Raw genomic sequence first — 15,185 nt, 5'->3', positions numbered from 1 at the left:
GAGTGTGATTGTGTGTTTGCATTTGTGTATACATGTGTTTGCACACATGCACATTAGTGAGAAAGTGTGAGGAATTTTTCTCCTTCTCTCTGCAGGCTGTATAACTGCAGTATTACAGATAAAGGTTGTGCTGCTCTGGCTTCAGCTCTGAGGTCAAACCCCTCATCACACCTGAGAGAGCTGAATCTGAACTACAATAAACCAGGAGACTCAGGAGTGAAGCAGCTCCCTACTCTACTGGAGGATCCACACTGTCAACTGGAGAAACTAGAGTGAGTTACTGACTTACTGCCTCTTTACACACACACACACACACACACACACACACACACACACACACACACATACACACACATACACAGTGGGTGTCCTATCACTTTTAAACACACACATAGTCAGTATCCTCACACACATGCACACACTCAAAATTATCAAACACACACACTATCCCCTCACGTACACACACAGTCAGTATCCTTTTACACACACAGTGGGTGTCCTCTCTCTCTCTCTCTCTCTCACACACACACACACACACACACAAACACACAGTGGGTGTCCTCTCACTCTCTCACAAACACACACACACACACACACACACACACACACACACACACACACACACACACACTGTCAGTATCCTCTCACAGACACACTCACACGCAGAATAGCTGACAAACACCCACATTCACACACACACATGCAGTCAATACCCCCACCCCTGACACACAGAAAAATATCCATCCTACAAACATAAACACACAGTCAATATACTCAAACACACATAGACAAAGTCAATATCCTCACACACAAACACACACACACATACACACACACACACACACACACACTGTCAATATCCTCTCATTTTCACATGCAAGCACACACACACACAGTCAGTATCCTCTCACGCGCACACACACACATATGCATAGTGAGTGTCCTATTACTTTTTCACACACACACTCAGTATCATCACACACTCAGTGTCCTCTCATGTGCACCCATCACACACACACACACACGTACACACAGTCAGAATCCTCTCTCACACAAACACACGTACACACGCACACACACAGTCAGAATCCTCTCACACACATGCGCACATACACAGTCAATATCCTCTCACACACACAGTATCCTCTCTCTGACAAACACATTCACTGTTATACACACACACCTTCACACCCACTCATGCAGTCAATATCCTCTCACAACCACACACACAAGCACACGTTCACACACACACACACACACACACACACACACACACACACACACACACACACACACATACACACACACACACAGTATCCTCTAACGTACACCCACACCCACACACAATCAGAATCCTCTCACACACAGTCAGAATCCTCACAAATGCACACACACAGACGTCCCGTTCAGCCGTTAAGCCGCGCGCAGACTAAAGCCGCCCTCCGTCCAGCTCGCGAGCCCCGTACACGTCGTGCCGGGGCGTCTCGCGGAGAGCGACTGGCTCGAGATGGTGTCGCGTGAGGAGGGCGAGGAGGCGTGTGACGTGATTGGGATGCTGAAGGTGTTCTGGACACGTGCTGTGATGTGGATCTGCAGAAGCAGGTGAGCCGCTGCGTCCAGGTTTGGGTGTGAAGACTACAGAGCACTAGTTGTACATGCTGATTCACATCTGATCAGACTTTCTACGTTTACATCTGATAAGAGGCGGCTTTAATGTGCGCCCTTTAGGGCTAAATCACATAATATTAATAAAGAATATTATATATTTTTATTTTATTTTAACATGCCTTAAATAATGGGTATTTTATTTAATAGTAATCTATTTTAAAGAGGATTTTAGGTAGTTTTTTGGTTTTTGGTTTCTCACAGTCATAATTGTTAGGTTAAGTGTCATGGAAATGATCTAGTGTACAATTTATTATGATTATTATATTTCAGTGCTATAAATGTAATGCAGTTTGGTCTTTAATGGAGTATCACTCATAAATATACTTAACTAAGGCTTGTTTTGTTCCAATAGTTTAAAAGCAGGTCTGTGTTCTGTCCATGTGTGAAGACTTGATAGGGAATCATACAGGCTTTAGTCATAATCTACAGCAGGAATTTATAGGAACTTACTGGGGAAAAATGATTTGGGTCTCACTCACCTGTTTCCAGTCACTGAGATCCTCAAGCTCACGTTTGTTAATTTAGTTACTGTTGAGTGTAAATGTCATTATACTGGTCCCAGTCAGAACGTGGTGAATTACTAGTCTCCTCTCTGTTGAGTGTAAATGTCATTATACTGGTCCCAGTCAGAACGTGGTGAATTACTGGTCTCCTCTCTGTTGAGTATAAATGTCATTCTATTGGTCCCAGTCAGATTACTGGTCTCCTCTCTGAAGCAGCAGGTGCCCTTTACCATATGGCTGGCACAGGAAACGCTTACACAGGTAATATCCTCACATATGTGTATGATCACATCCTTACACAGGTAATATCCTCATATATATGTATGATCACAACCTTTCACAGGTAATACCCTCATATGATCACAACCTTACACAGATAATATCCTCATATATGTATATGAACACAACCTTACACAGGTAATATCCTCATATATGTGTTTGATCACAACCTTACACAGGTAATATCCTCATATATGTGTATGATCACAACCTTGCACAGGTAATATCCTCATATATGTGTTTGATCACAACCTTTCACAGGTAATATCCTCATATATGTGTATGATCACAACCTTACACAGGTAATATCTTCATATATGTGTATGATCACAACCTTTCACAGGTAATATCCTCATATAATCACAACCTTACACAGGTAATATCCTCATGAGATCCTGATGACACGTGAAAACCTTCTTTGCTGTCTTTGTTTACCAGATCCCTTTTTTTCTCAGACTCCTTCCTGTTTACAGATGTTGCTCGGTTTCTGTATTTATTAGATGCTACATTATTAGGAAAAATACGTTCCACTCAAGGTTATAGTTGATTTCTCAGGATGATGTGATGTCTCAGATTAGAAGTCTAAAGAGTCCATAAACCCAGACCAGCACAGCAGTGGCCCCTCCTAGTGTGAAGAGGGTGCTCCACCCCCAAACATCCAGGCCCCACCCTCCAGCACCCTCCCTCCTCCCTCCTGCAGACCCAGATTTACAGCGTGCCAAACCCACCAGAAAGCACAAAGAGCACCTCACACCATCAGCAGAACCAAGTACAAGGAAACTGCAACCTCAACTAATTCCACTCACTGCCTACAGTTCCCAAAAACACTTGCAAGTCTCTGAAAATACCAGTTTATACAGGAGGGGATTAACAGAGATTATATTATATGCACAAGAAGAGGGTGGGGGCTCATGATAATGAAATGGCTACATCTGGTCAGAGCAGTTAATGGAACAATCTTCAACTCAAAAAATACAATAAATAAAAATGTATTAGTTTGTAATAATGTGCAAATTCTTAGTCATTGCTTGGATTTATTGTGTTAAATGAAGAGCAATGCAACATTATTCAGTGTGACAAGCAATAAGCAAAAAGCATTTTGCTTATTCCTGCTGGGTCTTTCATTCATAAAGTCTTAATTCTGAATGTGTTAGATGATGTCAATGTTACCTAATCATGTAGAGCTAGGTGTGTTACAATAGAAAAGCTGAATATAAGTGTGAAGGGAACTCAAGGGATTGGGACTAAACAGCTGTGTAGCCTTAAGAAAACCACTTATCAGTGAGGCTAACTGGCAAAAATAGCTTCAATTTGATAGGGAGCATAAAGATCGGACTCTGGAGCAATGGAAGAAGGTAATGTGGTCTGATGAGTCCACATTTACCCTCTTCCAGAGTGATGGGCGCATCAGGGTAAGAAGAGAGGCGGCTGAAGTGATGCACCCATCATGCCTAGTGCTTACTGTACAAACCTGTGGGGGCAATGCTATGATCTGGGGTTGCTACCGTTGGTCAGGTCTAGGTTCAGCAATGTTATGTGCCCAAAGAATAAGGTCAGCTGACTACCTGAATATACTGAACGACCAGGGTATTCCATCAATGGATTTTTTCTTACCTGACGGCACGGACAATTCCAGGATTCGTCGGGCTCAAATTGTGAGAGAGTGGTTCAGGGAGCATGAGACATCATTTTCACACATGGATTGGCCACCACAGACTCCAGACCTGAACCCCACTGAGAATCTTTGGGATGTGCTGGAGAAGACTTTGTGCAGTAGTCCAAATCTCCCATCATCTATACAAGATCTTGGGGAAAAATTAATGCAACCCTGGCCAGAAATAAATGTTGTGACATTGCAGAAGCTTGTGGAAACAATGCCACAGTGAATGCATGCCATAATCAAAGCTAAAGGCGGTCCAACGAAATTTTAGAGTGTGTGACCTTTTTTTTGGCCAGGCACTGTATATGCCCAGCAGTGCTCGTCTGCCTTGTGGTGTGTGATATTTGTGGACAGAAAGAGGGGAGGGGCTCCTAGCTTTATAAAGCCTGTGGTTTGCATTAATGAACACATGGGTCATCGCCTGTTGTTTCTGCATGCTGAGGTCAGTATGACCTCATAAGTGAAAAGGTATTAGGATGAGAACAAGCATAGTGCCCTACAGGTATATGTTTGTGTGCACATGTGTAGATGTTAGTGACATGTTTACATTCATATTGTTCACATAATGTTTAATAGTGGTGTCTCCCTGGCAATGTAAACATCCCAGTGTTAGTGAGAGATGGCTCAGACATTGGGCTAAACCACACTGATCCTGCTTGCTGCGTGAGAGAAACAGCTGGCAGGATCAGTGTGGTTTAGCTCCATGTTTGAGCCATCTGACTCTGACCAAGAGTCTCTTCAACAGGAAAATGGACCCCAATAAAATCTTATCGATGACAAAATAGTGTGTCCAAAACTCCAGCTGGTTGAGCTAAGATTCACTCAGTTATAAAGAGGCTGAATTATGTGTACTCTTCATTAAAGTGGGTGGTGTTCCCTTAATTAAAGTGGGTTGTGTACTCTTAATTAAAATGGGTGGTGTTCTCTTAATTAAAGTGGGTGGTGTACTCTTAATAATCCCTTAGAGCAATGCTGGTTGTGGAAGCTTTTGAAGCTGACTCAGGGGCGCCGTCAGGGATTTTGGGCCCCATGAAAAGATATGACACTGGGCTCCACCTTCCCATCACCCCAGGCCACGCCCACCCTGAAAATATAGCATTGTGCATGTAGTGGAATTCACTATTTGATGTAAGACTGAAATCATCTATAAGAAAAGTGCTAAAGACCATATTTTACAGTTTATGGAAGCTTTCTAGTCTTTTAAAAACAGAGATCTTTTCCAACACTAATGAATTTATTTCTCATGGGAACAATCCAGTGTGATCTGCCTTAGACTTATACAGAGGCCTTGAAACCACCTGCATCAGAGCCTCTGTTTTGCACATATAGACTCAAAAAGGTCTCTGACCTTAAGATACCCCAGAAACATTATTCATCTTTATGCTTTCAGACAGTCTTGCACCACTCTGCACGTGTGACAGGGAGCTTCAAAGCCTATTTTAATTAGATCACAGATCGTCTCATGAAAATACAGATTAACGTTTGGCCTTTCCTTTGCCTCAAAACATTTGATCACCTCATTCCCCCCTTTCATGATTTTGTCATGAACTATTGTCTCGCTGTCTCTATTTAATGTGTCATTGTTTTATATAAATGTTAACAATGTTGTGACTTTAGTTTATTATTTCTAATATGAACTATTGAATTTAACTGTGTGCCCTGTAACATTCTTTTCTTACTTATGTGGCCAACATCCATTGGGCATGACGAAGGTTTCTTATATTATCACACAAATATCTTAGGTTATACAGTTACTTCAGTTTATAAATTATGTTAATACTGTTATTTGGAATAAAATTACAGCAGGATTCTCCGAACAGAACACATACACCTCCCCTCTCGGCCAAAAACTTATCCAGAGCTATACGATTTTGCCAGGTCATTAATGACATAGCTTCCAATTGCACCGCCACTGCTGTTAGTGCATCAGTATAATTAATAAAATGATGCTGATTATAGTATATGTAATTTATCCAATCAATAGTTTTGTTTATAGTAAACCACCAGAGAATTGATTCAGATCCCGCAGCAATTTGATTTCTAGCCTTAAATTAATCCGAAGCCCCCCTATGAACTCCAATAGCATCAATGATACTTTATCATCCAAACTACCCTTCGGTGCCTCACGTTGCTGAAAACAATGATAAGCATCGTTGTGTGGGAAGTACAGCTTCAGGTACAGGAACCATAGGAAATGACACAATCAACATGACTCTTACCCCCACATACCCAATGAGCATCCGGAATTACGACACCATCATATTTCTGCATGAGACGTGCATGATTAACCAGGTCTTGTTCTACAAAAGTTCCATTGGAGTTGTCAAAATAATGGGTATTGTTAAAAGTTGAAATATAACAGGTTCAGTGTAATCCATAATCCAAATCCTACAACATTTCCTTGTGAAATTTCCCACATTTTTCCTCCTGTACAATAAAAACAATCAGGACACACTGTGGAATTCATCAAAGTAATACTTTTTTTCTTACAGTTGTAGCTTTCTGCACAGGTGTCTGCCTCCAATTCTCTGAGCTCAATGAGTTAATTCTGTTCACCAATATGGACGTAGCCAGCCCTCTATCCCAGTAAACCTGTCTCTTGTCTGTCATTATTCAAATCTTTAACCCTACACACCGCCTCCCATCATCCAGCGCTGGCGGTGGTTCAAACGGTCCCCATGGCAACCGCTCCACTCCAACTGTTGCTCTTACAGGCACTTGGCTAAACAACAACTGCAGCCAACAGAGCCCTTTTCCAAATCCTCCTTATTCCTTATTCATCCAATTTATGTCACTTAGTCAGCCGATACAATTTAACATTTATTAAGTCTAGCGATTTCCGACACGCCACACCTGCAGAGTTTCTATATATTTTCTCAAGCCAAAAATGCATTTGCACTCCCTGCATCTCATTTAACAAATTGCTATCCATGTGATTATTTTAGTCGCAAATCTATTCACTTGATTCTAAGTTTGTTAGATTTGTTAGATCTATTTTGTTAGATTTAACTGCTTATTGATTCTTGAATATTGATTTAGCCAGAACTTACTTGGGTAAATTAGATATTCACTGTTCCAAAAATAATATTAACCGCCACTCGCTCTGGTTAAATTTCTTATCCTGTATATTTTAACTTTACTCTTCTCCTATTGCTGCTATTTTAAAATGTCCATCATATGTATGCTCGCTACTGCTTTAACTGTTACCAGTTTTATATACGATACCTCTATCATTTACTTTATATTTATTACTAAAACAATGTCTATATGTTTTGCATGCACGCATTTTATAATGAGATATTATTAATGACGTTTAGAAAGATCTGTCTGCATATCCATTCACTTCCTTTGTTAAATGACCAAACCAAAATAATCTTAATTATAACCCAGAAAAAACTGTTATGCTGGTATGCGTCGTACAATACGTCATTGTTGATAATCTGTTAACTCGCGATGGCCACATCAACACAAACACAGTTTTTACAGACAAAACATTTAACACTTTTCTCTTAGTGCTGCTTTACTCACGAGATCTACTATTCTTCTCTTTATTCTTTTAATCTCTTTATTCTCTTTTTTTCTTTTATTATTTTATTCTCATTATTCTCTTTTATTCTTTTATTCTCTTTATTCTGCACATTTTCTTTACTTCACTTGTTGTGGTCACATTTATACAGAAACAACTGGAACAAACATACCTGTTAACATTCATCTCTTCAGCGCTTTTTTTCTCTGGAGCTCTATTTATTTCTCTTTATTCTCTTTATTCACTGCACATTTTTCTTTACTTTATCTTTCTTTATTCAACTGTTTTTTTTTTTTCACTATTTCCCTTTACAGTAAGTTTTTGTGAAACTATTTTCACTTTTACCGGTTGATTTTCTAACTGTTACTCCATTTTTTGTTATTTTATATTTTTAGCAAACAATTCTCACTCCTTCAATTCCCAGTCTGCACCCTTAAGACCCCCAAAACCTGACTACAAAGCTCTGTGGACCAGGTCTGAATACCACCTATGCAGAATGTTTTAACAGGGATTTAAGAATGTCTAACAGTGTCAGGTGGGCATGACCTTTATATATTTTCTTCAAGGACACTTACATAACCATTTAAATTTTTTTATTGTAACGAATCTGCTGGCCTGAGTGCTGATGGGCGTGGAGCAGGATGCACAGATTCCCTCGATGAAGTGACGCATTTATTAACAAAAGACACAAACAACAATAGTGGCACTCATATACAACATGAAGGAAAGACATGACTCATACACGTAACAAAACACAGACTCTAGTAACATTGAACGAAGATTACATACGCATTTTACATTTAACAGCAGACTAACAATGACCAACACAGTACACACACTATCAGAAATTTAAATAGACAAAAGAGACAAGACATTAAGCCCCATACAGGTGCATACAATTACAAAGGGCGTGGTTACAAACATTAAACCCCCTGCACACGGCAGGCCGTACCATGTGACTTGTGTGTGTGTGGGGGGGGGGGGGGGGGGGGGGCGTCCCGTGACATTTATAATACTTTTCCAGGTTTACACTATTATGTTCAAATCATACATTATTCAATATATGCAAATTGATATTCAATACTTACACCAACTGGTTCTTGGTATCATTATGTTCAACCTAAACTACTTCTATTTTTTTTAAAAAAGCGATCTTATTTCCTACCGCCAGGTGCCCATATTGCTTCTTCTGGTGATCCTTTTTCATAGCACCAAATGCCCATATTCTTTCTTCCGGTGCTGGGCTGGGATGTCCCATCCTTGAACCAAGGATCCCTCAACTGAGGCCCCTAGAGGCCTGTCAAAGAGGCCTTCTGAGGCTTTATGCTGAAGCCAACCATCCATATTCTTCTGCGTACAATATCATTTTATTACCTCACCCTGCACTGTGAAATACACATCCTATTCACAAAAGCACATGCTTTGGCTGGTAAAACATTTCTTATTAACACCAGTCTTGCTTGTCTTCCTAACTGGTTCAGTTCCTTCACTTTTAAGCTTCCCTAGTGTTATTATTACATATTTTAGTTTACTGTATCTAAATCACTACATAAGAGATTGTAGCCTGCACCCAGTAGTAGGAGGGTGTTTAGGGTGAAATAGTAGACTGTTTCTTTGTTGTGGTTTGTGTATATAAACATGTGATTTGTGAAAATGATTTAATTTCTTCTAATTAATAAACTGTTATAGTAGCTATAATCCTGATGTAATGATGCACAGTGTAGTGACATTTCACATGAGGAAAAAACATCAATAAAGGTATTTTTGAATGGATATAACTAAAAATTAATAATACATTTTCTTAGAATTATTACATAAGGATATATATATATATATATATATATATATATATATATATATATATATATATATATATATATATATATATATATATATATATATATATATATATATATATATATATAATCATAATCGAGAATCATCCATGAGTCTGAAGACATCTAGTTTTAATCACCCAGCTCTACTTATAATAGACAATAAAGGCTGAAGAGACTAACATTCCAGATGTAGTTTTATTTCAACAGTTATTTATTTTAATTACTACGAACAACAACAATGAAAGAGTGAATGTATGATGGTGCACAGACTGATGGGTGATAGAGGGGTGGAATATGAACATCGTAGAGAAAATAATGACAGGAGATCATTTTAATGTCAGAGTTGGTCAATGTTTGAATAAGTCTGGAAGTGGATACTTAGCCTGTACATGCACCTCCAGTTTTAAGTGATTTAAGTTTTCAAATGATTTGTACTTGATCACTTTAATACTAGTTATCAGAAATTGTACACATAGTACAATGATTCAGGAGTCACATTGATGTAAACACTTGGGACATGACAGTCATTCACATCCAGACTTATTTACCCCTCATTTATTTTCTAGTTGAGCTCCTCTAATACAGAAGAACATGTCAAAAAAACCAAAATGACTTTTATTTTGCGGGTTTAGAATGTGTATTTTGATGCTGGAGATTCATTTTCAGTCATGCTCTACATATTCTGATTCACCAGGGTCTTGTCTAATAAATTGAACACTTGAGTATATACATGAAATTACCAAGTAGCTGCACAGCATTTTCTACTAGGTGTCCTAGACATCTAAATGCACACAAAGTCATCAGTCACTATACATTGAGTGTGCAATATTCTTTTTGCTAAAACATCACAACAATGCTCAATGTACAATGCACTTATTAAAAGACAATATTAAATTCTTCATTGTTATTATGTTAAATGATTATGCTGGGATAGTGCTGTAATACTGTAAAGAAATAGTATGCTTTCTCATGTATACTTACATTTTGTAGGAGGATTGTGAATATTTTCAGCAGTGAATGGAAATATCCAGTCCTTTGCAATGCAAACATTGAAGCTAATCCATGCTAGAAGCCACTGAACAGTCTCTCAGCTTCCATCTTATAACTGCACCCAAAGAACTCCACATAAACTTCAGCTAAAATAAGCCTGTTCCTTTCCATGATGTCCCTTAGTATTGGTAATCAAATTAAGTAAAAACAATATGGATTACTGTATCAGTTTTGCCAAACAGCTTCACTCGCATGTGCTACACTTCATCTGGCTTAGAACACAAAGCAGTGCGCATATTTCAAACTCACGTAGTGGGTAAACAAATAAGGCAGGTGAGGTGTCTGCGTATTCATCTAAGCGTCCTCTATTTGTTGAAACAGCTGCCAATCACGCCGCTCGTGCTTGGACATTGGTTGTGAAGTCATTTGATAGCTTCGCCTCCCCTTCCCCCTTCACACCTTGGTGAGGATTGCTGTCACTCAAAGACATTAACTCTTCATTCTTCAAACAGAAACTGTGGACTCTAAGAAAGGAGGGTCTTGTCCCTTATTCACCCCTGCTACAGGAGTAACATCCATTTGCTTGCATATTTTGTTATTTTATGAATGAAAAGAACACGTGTTTTGTGCAAAGACGTGAGCAAGCAAATGAAGAGCTTTTCTAGCATTCTAGATACTTTTTAAACATGCCAAGCAATTGCTTTGATGGTAATTAAATTAATAATAACAATAATAATAATAATAATATATTACGGGTCTACACAGTCACATTTACTAAACCAGACATACTTGGTCAGGCTTAAGCTTCCCTCCAGATATTATCACTTGTTTATTTTACTGTATCTAAATCACTACATAATAAATTGTAGCCTAAACCCAGTTATAAGAGGGATAAAGACTATTTCCTCATTGTGGTTTATAACTATGACTTGTGATCACTTTGATACTTATGATACTGAATTTAGCGTAGCAATAAACATCCCTGATGTGTGAAAATTATTTAATTTCTACTCATTTAGCAAACTATTATAGTAGCTATAACTTTGAGACTGCAAAACCCTGATTTAGTGATGTAGAAGCGTTTCACATGAGGAAAAACTATCAAGAGGTATTGTTGAATTTATTTTGATTTAGCTAAATTTATTTATTTTTCCTACATTGCTTTTATACTTGCACAGTTTTGTTGTACTTGCATAATTTTGAGTCTCTTAAGGATCTTTAAAAGAAATAAACTTGCTGACTTTTTGCAAGTTTGTCTTGACTGCTGCAGAATGCTATTATTTTTGGACATTCAAAATTCATTCTAATAAATAAATGTTGCATGGAATTGTCCAATTTTTAATTATTAGTATGTAAGGGTGTAAAAAAATTTAATCATAATGAAGAATCATCAATAAGTTTGAAAAAAATCTATACTCAGAATGTAGTTTTATTTCAACACTTATTTTATTTTAATTACTAAAAACAACAACAATGAAAGAGTGAATGTATGATGGTGCACAGACTGATGGATGATAGAGGGGTGGAATATGACCATCACAGAGAAAATAATCACAGGAGATCATTTTAATGTCAGTGTTGCTCAACGTTTGAATCGCCGTAGTGTTTTGACAGCCTTTGAAAGCATCTTATTCATCTTATATGATTTCTCTAGTTTTGGTTTCTTCAGCTGGTTCTGCATTTTGAGGTTTTCATGATGGCAGAACTAAAGAAAAATAAATAAATAAATAATTTACAAATGTGCAAAAATCCAAAATAATCATATTATTCGTATGTGTCAATCAAAAAAACATAATTTAGTCCAATATGAAGTTCTTCCAGTAAATAGACTTAGCTAACAGCTAAATGAATTTCACTTCTTACTGGTGTGGTACTTATGAAAGATGCAAAAAGTGGTAAATAACTCCTACTCTGTCGTGGTTCTGTTCTTTAGAGACATCTGATGAAGATGTCAACAGTTTACTGGCCTCTTCTAGAGTTGTCTGAGTGACATTGATGATGTATAAGAGGCTTCTGAGCAGGTTCTGGTCCACTGGCTGAAACAGACATGAAGGATTAATATTTCCCACTCGCCCTCCGCTGGGCCTCTTTATCCTTCAATAATCCTCACAGTCAGTGACAAATGGTCCATTTGAAATAGGAAAATCAGCTCAGTGAAAATTATCCATGAAATGTGACAATTAACCAATTGAATCTGTGTGTCGCGTGCTTGGGCTCACGTGGACCTGCATGTGATGTCGGCCGTGGGTCTGCAGGCGTTGCTGGATCAGTTCACTCGCGCGACTGATCAGACCCCTCCCCTCACACATCTGTTCCAGCAGCGTGTCATAGTTCTCACGTGGAACCAGGACGTGGAGGCCATGAACATGGGCCCTGGAGGAGAGGCAGGGCTGGGCAGGATCTGAGCAGCAGATCAACGCTTTGATCACTGATCTGAAGCTGCTCTTGCACACACTGCCACTGTTCCTCCCAGAATGGTCCTTCTTTACTGAAGCTACGAGAGCAAGATGAACAAGAGTGCATTAATGTGACATGAATACACAACACAAAACAACAAAACAACGATGTGTAACGGTAAAGAGGTTATTAAAAGTATACCTTCCACACCTCCAGTCATTTCTGTAATGTGCATCTGTTTTCTGACAACCTTTCATTAAATGGTGCCACTTAAAACACCTTGCAGGTGTAACTGTACAAATTCTATTAAGTCATTATCTTTCTGCTGAAGTCATTTGTTACACCTTCATTAAATCATTACACTCACCACCATCTTCATCTACTCTCAAGTGGAAATGGAAGACGTGATTTTTCAGGTTCCGCAAGTGAACATTTTTAGTAAATGAGGATAGCTTGGCTAATTCTGGATTGTGTCCCCGTGTTGTAGAACTGGTGTTTGCACCTCGCTCAGCGGCCTGCAGATGTCTGTACAGGTCCTGGGTCCTCCTGATAGTCTCCAGCAGTGTTGGTTTCAGTTCATGAATCTCCAACATATGCTGCTCCACTGCTGATAAAACCACATCAGGAGCTTCTTATATATTTGTCAACAGCATTTTTGATAGTTATAATGCAAACAATTATGTACAGGGTATTAAAATAAGAAAAATCTTTAGCAGCAGGTTACAAGGTTGTTATAGATATATGTTACATCTATATTTGGTTTTTCACTTTGAAAATAACTTAGCAAGAGTAGTTTGACAAAAATGAAAGACCCCATCAGTCCCACAGTGCAGAGTGTACCTTGGATCTGGTATGTAGGATGTGTGAAGGCCTCTGTGTATCTCAGGCGTTGTTTCAGGAGCTGACTTTCTCTCACACTCTCCTGTAGCTGCCCAGACATGAGCTAAGATCATCACAGAGAGACAGAGTGTTACAAACCCCAGGAATCACGCTCAGCCCTGCACTGCCACGCCTACCTCTTCCCACACACGCCTCCAATCTGGTTTACTGGAATACTAGCACACACCTGATCATTGTTTCTCTCATCACTGCTCCCTTACTTAAGCTCCCCTCCCTCACACTCACGTCATGAAGTATTGCCAACCTTATTTTGCATACCAAGTGGTTCAGTTATGGTTTTGTCTTTCTGGTTTTCGACTTCTGCCTGACCCCTGGACACCCCTGGACTCTGCCCCATGTTATGGACCTTGAATCAACAGGACTACGAATACCTGCCTGACCCCTCTGATCTGTTTGATTTCACTATAAAACCTCTTGCAATTGGATCCTCTTCCTTGTATGTGTGTGTGCAATCATAAACACAGAGAAACCAGTAGTTAGAAATAATGACTCCAAACAAGGATCAGAGCCCTTATACTGAAATAATCAGAAATGTCTTATGTTGGGTAAATTATATTATACATTTTATTGTCTAGGACAGCACTAGTTGCATCACTTCCCTTTCTAAACCTTAGTTTAGCTCCTTAGTCTGAATATAAACATGAAACAAAGTAAATAAACATCAAATTCAGAGTGTGAGATTCAATAGAGTCAATTCAACTTAAGGAACCATTCTTTGCATCCAGACTAAACCTAGTCTTAATCTTTAGAGTACTGGTCCATTATATCAGATGAGTTGTGAATCAGGTGTATTTTTAGTATGTTAAGAACACTAAATTCCGCCCTGCACCTGGTCTGACTGAATGAAACGTCGGGTTGCTACCTGGAGCTGCTGCTTTCTGTTCTCAAGCTGTAGAATGAGTTTGCCCACATCAGATTCCAGATTATTCAGCTCTGATGTGGTCTCTGCTAGCGCAGCATCTTTCTCAGCTAGATCCTGGATGTGACCTTCCAGAATGTCATGCAGCCCCTGCTCACACACAACAACAATCACCCTCATAAATGCACACACCCCCTGCTGCAGTGTTACTCCCTGCTGCCCCCGTCTGGTGTGATGAGGAATATTGGTGCAGAGTCCTTCTCTTGCAGGGGTCAGAGTTCAGGCAGGGGTTAAATGAGGCTCCAAGCTTCACAGACATTTTGTATAAAGCTGAGGAGTGTGTCTGGTAAAGGTGTCGTTCCCTTTCAGACCTGTGTTTTAGTCCTTTCTCTTTTCACACTTTTGTTTTAAACCACAAGAAAATGTTTATAATAAATGTGCAGATAATATGCTTAGTGAGCTCTATAGGTCTTTTGTATTAAGAGCATATTTTTGGACGCCTGTTTTTACCTGTAGGTTGCCATGTGTTTGGAGACACCCACCTGAATCTGTTTCTCTTTGTCCT

At 39.1% G+C, this 15,185-nt stretch overlaps 1 long non-coding RNA gene and 1 pseudogene across 1 annotated transcript in view; one reads left to right on the top strand and one right to left on the bottom strand.

Annotated features, from left to right (window-relative positions):
- The window catches only part of LOC145652841 (NLR family CARD domain-containing protein 3-like), a 260,507-nt pseudogene extending 251,923 nt beyond the window's left edge, over positions 1-8,584 (top strand).
- LOC145652859 (uncharacterized) overlaps positions 1-15,185 on the bottom strand; it is a 185,152-nt gene that overhangs the window by 103,416 nt on the left and 66,551 nt on the right. The gene's annotated exons all lie outside the window — the stretch shown is intronic.

Source organism: Electrophorus electricus, chromosome 21, assembly GCF_041902795.1.
Source record: "Electrophorus electricus isolate QZ-2024a chromosome 21, ASM4190279v1, whole genome shotgun sequence".
NCBI classification, from domain to species: domain Eukaryota; kingdom Metazoa; phylum Chordata; class Actinopteri; order Gymnotiformes; family Gymnotidae; genus Electrophorus; species Electrophorus electricus.
This window is presented reverse-complemented; position numbering and strand designations above follow the sequence as displayed.